This window comes from Orussus abietinus, unplaced genomic scaffold, assembly GCF_000612105.2.
Source record: "Orussus abietinus isolate OABI.00-Male unplaced genomic scaffold, Oabi_2.0 scaffold227, whole genome shotgun sequence".
NCBI classification, from domain to species: domain Eukaryota; kingdom Metazoa; phylum Arthropoda; class Insecta; order Hymenoptera; family Orussidae; genus Orussus; species Orussus abietinus.
In genome coordinates this window covers 123,842-130,363 of record NW_019394967.1, presented here as the reverse complement: position 1 = coordinate 130,363, position 6,522 = coordinate 123,842, and positions in this window count along the sequence as shown.

Sequence of the window (6,522 nt, the reverse complement as noted above, 5' to 3'; positions counted from 1 at the left end):
AAATCGCAGATGGCGCAGGGGGTCCCTCTGCAGTCAATTAGGGCCCCAGAAAGCACGAATCCAGAGGATTTCTGGAGTTTTACTTCGATTTCTTGATATTTATTGTACAATAACGACAGGTGGAGTATGCCATTTGGTACAATATCCAATATAATTCGACCCAGCTGTCGATATAAAAACGAACGTCGGCAACGTAGGTATTTAGAAAAATCTTCTTTATCGACGTCGATCAAGTTCCTCGACGTGTTTTACTTCACCTTAAGGACTGTCGGGAAGGACGATTCGATTGTCGCGATACGTGGCACTGTCAAAACCTGAGGTCCGCTGGAGATGAAAATCTCCCTCGTAAACTGCTGATCGAGGGGTAACCGCTTTTTATGGGGTGGACGTTACGTTGATTCCACGGGACATGTGTTCACTTACTCCGGGATATTACCCATCTTTCGGGAAAAGTAAATTACACGGGAGGGAAGGGATGCGGAAATGCTCCCGGAAAGCTCCGACGAAATTTCCAGATTGCAGATACTGCAAATTATCCCCCGGATCCGAAGTCATGAACCGAGGCAAATAATCGTCAGGTTCGTGGTTCATTAATTTCATTGGAGGAATTTTCCTGGATCCCTTTCGCCGAGCCGGGTCAAACCTGGATTAACTAACCCAGTTTGGAACTAACAAAAGTTAAACCCACCGGTATAGATATGATTTATCGGACCCAAGCAAATCTTGGGTTGATTGGAATCTTATTGTTTTAGGGAGATCGCGCGAAATGCATCGGTCTATCTGCCGGGGCCATTAAATCGAGGCGAAAGATTCGATCCGAGGGATTTCTCGACCATTTAGTATTTGCCGATGTTTTCAAGCCAGGCGAATTTACTGAGCTTTCGTGGATGTCCGTCCTTCGGTCAACACGTGCAAGTTGATGAAAAGCATGCCCGAGAGGCGCTGTAACTTTTCGATTTACACTCAAGGAAGGAAGACTCCCTATTCAAAGGGATTGATTAAACACCGTTAAAAGATCTCCATCTTAAAGAAACGTAAGTGGATTTTAATTGCAGTCATCCATTTCGCAAAACTCAATTTGCCTCTTTTATACGTTTTACGCTCTGCAGACGTGTAAGCTCGAATCGATCTTGAAAAGTCATCAGTCGCGCCGTGCTAACTGGGAGCGAATGTTTGAGTAATTAAAAATGAAAACAATAAACTACCTATCGCGTTTAGTTTTAACATTTCTCAGATGTTTGTCTGTCATGCGATCGCGCTGAATTAACTTTCGCGAGTAACAGTATTCCTGCTTTGAAATATAATTCTTCTAATCTCGGTCTATAGCTCGCGTGATGTCGAGCGGTTAAACTATACCCACGTGATGCAACTTTTGTCAGCGATGTGGTCAATGAAAGCCAGAACAAGACTGGTCGACGTGAGAAAGAGATCAGTGATAAAGAGCAAATGCCTTTTGCCGGTGACTTAACGCCAGAAATGTCACCGAAGACAAACAGTTACTTTCGTTCTCGGCTGTTGTTGCTCCATCGGATGGGAGAAAGTTCCTTGAGGATAAAAAAAGTTCCCCAAGGAGTTACTAAATTGACGCAAACGACTCCCATCGCTTATACTCAACCGCGACCACGGAAGTCTCTTCTTGTAACGTTGACATACATTTTTAAACAATACAAAACTAGAGTTATTTAAATCTCGAGTGAAATCCTACGTTCCATGAAACCTCCTGAAAAATAAGCGAACGTAAGACCATTCTTTTTTATTTAAATTCCGTTCTTAACCCATTCGCAACCAAGGGCGCCGAGTCCTAAAATCGTTTACACGTTATCATAAGTATTTAATTTTCCAGACGCAGCGAATGCGTTAAACAATGTATAATACTATCAATAGAGGAGGAAGGATACATTTTGAACGTCGATTACTCGGCACGCTGCATAAAAGACTCCGATTTACCTCCTGGTGGTCCAGTCCATTATCGGCGGAACCAAGATGGCGTCGATGGCGTCCGATGTGTTAATTAATGTGCGGGATTTCGCAGACTCGTTCAGACGACGATCATCTGCCCGGGAGTGCATCGTTCCTGTCACCGGCTGCTAAATAAGGGGCATTAAGATTAAGGCGCTTATCCTCTTACCCGCTACTTGGCGCTACCGCCACGAGGGGCGCCATGTGCCATCGAGATCCATACGAGATCGGAGGAAGACGCGTGAAAGCGCGAAATGAAGTGCGCCTATTTCATTCTTTACGACGCCGGGGATAATTTTCCGAGGTGATAGTTAACACTAGCGAAGTCTACGGACCGATGAGGAGATAATGGTAAGTATTAATTCCCAGTTACGGGCCGATAGCCGTCGACGAACCGAAATTCTTTCCACGCGCGTCTTCGCGCGCGTCCGGCGGCCATTTGCAATAATTATCGGCGCGCCCGGCGAGGACGCGCGCATATTCTTTTCGAGCCATAATTCAGCGGTTCGGTCCATTTGTCAAATCTTTCAGAAAACATTTGAATAGGCGGCACCTTTCACGGGCCACCCTTTGTTCCGTTCGCCGAGAGAAGATTAGTCGAGGTTAAATAAATAGCTGCATTCAGAATTCATTTATAGGCTCCGGATAAATGTTTCTCGCCTGAAAGGAGGTATCATTTAACTTGCATGAGGGACTTTTATTAGGTCCGTTTAACTTTGAGAAATTATAATTAAAATCTATTCGTAACCCGGAAAGAAAAAGGTCTCCCCTTGGAATAGGATAGACGGCGTAGGTCTGCGGAGGGAAAGAGAAGGTGGAAGGTGAGGTGGAATGTGTGACCGATGAATAAAAGAATTTCAAATTACCCTCGATCGTCCCGTGAAATACTCTCCGTGGGTGGGTACTGCCTCCGGTTATTTGATTGGCGTATTGAACGGGACTTTCCATGTTAATTCGATAATTTTCTGGATTCCCGTCAGGTACCTTGAGTCCCATTCGTATGCAATGATCCGGAGAGGTGGGGAGAAAGAGGTCAAACTCCGGTAAGGAAACGGGCAAAAGGCAAAGAAATTTTAAATTAGCCTCGACCACAACCCCCATCACCCTCCCTACATAGGCAGGACCCAGGGCTGTTTGATCGGCGCATTAAACGCGACCTTTCATTGAAATTTCATAATTTTTCGAAATCTCGCCAGCCCAAGTTTCCAACCCGTGCATCTGGGATATAAAAGGAGGGAAGAAGCGCCTAAGAAAGCTTGCACGAGGGGTTAGAAATTTCGGAAGAAACCTCAACACCAAACGTAACGTAATCGACCCATTGTACGCATTTCCTCTTATTTTCAATAATTCCGAAATATCTGAAATTCCCGCAGGTTTGCTTCTCGTCTGGAAACTCGTACGCAAGGAAGAGGGAAGCTCGCAAGAAAACTCTCACGAGAAGCAAAGGAATTCGGCGGGGACCTCCGTAGGTGGGCTCGGCTTCGGGCTATTTGGTTGACGTATTAAACGCATTACGGGCGATCCGATCTGCATGAGCTTCCGACATACGGCGGGGGCCAGGACTATTGTTATAAATTCCTCCTCCCTCGTGGCACCCTTTCTGCCCGGCTCGGTTCTAAAGCGGCCCGAGACCCGGTGGCGCACGCACGCGTGTACCAGGACATTTTACCCTCGAGTATCCTTCAATCTAATCAGCCTCATTCAAGCCTCGGCGAAATAACCTGCCACATGGCGGCCCTTGCGGCGCGGCCCTCGAACTCGTTGATATTCCCTAGTTTTATGCGCACATGTTATATCCCCTCGAAACGAATCGGTGGGGGGTTACTTTTATCGCGCAAAGGTTGCCCTTCTTTTTCGGCAACCCCCGAACCCTGTACGCAGGGTAGTCTACGCGGGTTTGCGAGGGACCAAGAGCCCACTCGGGGAATCCTAGGGAATTCCGCCGTTCGGCTTTGCATATCAAAGTCCCGGCGAGACGGCGAGCTTTTTATGCATCCTGTCCTGCTTGAAATTTCGACCGATCCTTCCTAAGGTCCACTCGCGTGACGGGGGTGAACGAATTCCTTCCTTGTCTCGCGTATCTTACGTACTTTGGCGTGGTCAAAGAAAATAGAGTTATGTTGAAAACCACGTGGAAAAAAAAAAAATAGTAATTTGGATACAATTACTAAACAATATCGAGTATTAAGACCGGGTGAAGGAATTCCTTCCTTGTCTCGCGTATCTTACGTACTTTGGCGTGGTCAAAGAAAATAGAGTAAAGTTGAAAACCACGTGGAAAAAAAAAAAATAGTAATTTGGATACAATTACTAAACAATATTGAGTATTAAGACCGGGTGAAGGAATTCCTTCCTTGTCTCGCGTATCTTACGTCCTTTGGCGTGGTCAAAGAAAATAGAGTTAAGTTGAAAACCACGTGGAAGAAAAAAAATAATAACTTGGATACAATTACTAAACAATATCCAGTATTAAGACCGCGGAGAAAAGAGACGAGCGCGTTTCGACGGTGGATCGTTCCATACGTTCGATCTTCGAGTTCATAAATATTATCTCCTCGTTATGGCCGATAATTGGCAGCTTTGATATTACTCCCTGACGCTAAAGGAAGCGACGCGGTGTTTTACAAATTTCGCTGAAATTGCTAGTTTATGAGAGGACTTTCCGCTATGTAGGAAGTTTAAGACCGTAAAAGAGGGAAAGTAGAGATGCTCGTATGCCCTATGTACGGTTTATAACTGCATGCCGTAACTTAAGAAAGTTGGGCTGTAACGTAAAAGTTGGTCCATCTCGTGTTATTACCCTGAGTGCTTGCCATCCGGCAATTAGAAAAGAGCGAAGACGCGCAACTTTGAATTCTTCGTCTATTCGGGGCGGTGCACTTCTCGATATGGATTGAATATGAAGTGGCACGGTACGGTAATCAGGGAAGGTTTCGTCAATTTTCTATTACCCGATTTATACCTATATGATTATTAGCCCGTAGTAAGAAAATATTATACCAATTTGTTGGGAGGAAATTTCAATAAAGAGACTTTCTTTATCGTAGATTTTTTTCGCGGAGGTCCGAATCACCTCGTGTACTTATCAAATGATAAATGTCGTTGTCAGAACTTTTCACCTCGGTGTGATGTGGATAAATCGTATATCTTTTATTTAAAAGTGTTTATTAACCCACGCAAAGGTTATAATTAGTTGAGCCTCGTAAACGAGGTTTACAACTTAAATGTCTTTCTGGGCAAAATTGCGCATTAACACCAAACGAAGGCCTCAGTGATTATGACAAAGTTTACGAGTTGGCTGGAAAGCTCGAAGTCGTTTAGTCTCCCTAAGACACGACTCTCTAGAGTAAGGCGCAATTATGCATATAGAATAAAAGATGTGCGCTTTCGAAAGATTTTATTTTACTCCCATACACATAATTGGTGAAAGTGAAGTTTATCCCTCGTGACCGAATGTTCGTTTAAGTAGGGTTCAATTAACTTTATTTCCCTATTGGAAACTTCCTTGTGCGGAAAGAGAAACTCCTGTCGCAAAGAAATCCGTTGGCAAAAATTTATCGGAACGGGTCATAAAAGAGTCGAATGAAACTTTAATAATTCAGAAAAGAATACCCGCGGTGGTCAGAGTTTTAATGCGAAAAATGTGCGTAAGAAATGCGGCGAGCGGTATTTTAACGTTTAAATGCTACGAGCGTAAATTTCTTTTATGATCCCCCTACTTTCAGCAAAACGGAATGAATTACCTTTTTTTTTGTTTCTGTTACGTTAAATTTTAACTTCCGTCCACTTTTTCCATTTTAGGAGGAATACATCTTTGTAATTTAGCGTCTGTTTATGTCAGGCAACTGTGTCGAACCTATGAGCCGTTCGATTTCTATAGTCTGCCGAACACTGGTATCCCCTTTTACACCGACTTCCCCTTCACAGATTTCCGGTGGTCCCGGCCAGAAATGTATTGTGTCAAAACCACCACTTTCTGGACATACAGCGCAGAAAATTACAAAGGGTCAGAATATAATTGGAAACGTATCGCAACTGGTCCCGCAAAATCACAAGAGAATATAATTCGGTCCAACAATAAGTGAAAATGTGCGAGCATTGCCCGGAATAATGAAACAGACATAACGTGGAAATAAGCCATTAATACAGCCATTATCACCGCAGTGAACGTTAAACGATATTTTATCACCGATTGAATGCGTACTTAGTGTAACTAGCTTAGGGGAAAAAATTATATCCGGATATTTCGAATGAAAAGTGCGTTCCCGGATTTACGTGGCATTTAAGGTGAAGTGAAATACCCTTCAAATCAGTCGATTCGAATACAACACTTTTTTTTAAGAGTATTGGATCAAACTGTTCGGAATTTTGTCACGTGACTCGTGATCATCTAAGAATTATCCTGACACATTCAAAATTTGGATTTTTGAAACAAATTTTTTAATTCGGTCCAGACCAGAACCAAAATGGCGTCGAGCTCTCATATTTCGAGCAATATACAATTATCGAAGGCTCTGATATGAGAATCGAAAGGGTCAGGACAATTTTACGACAATTTAGAAC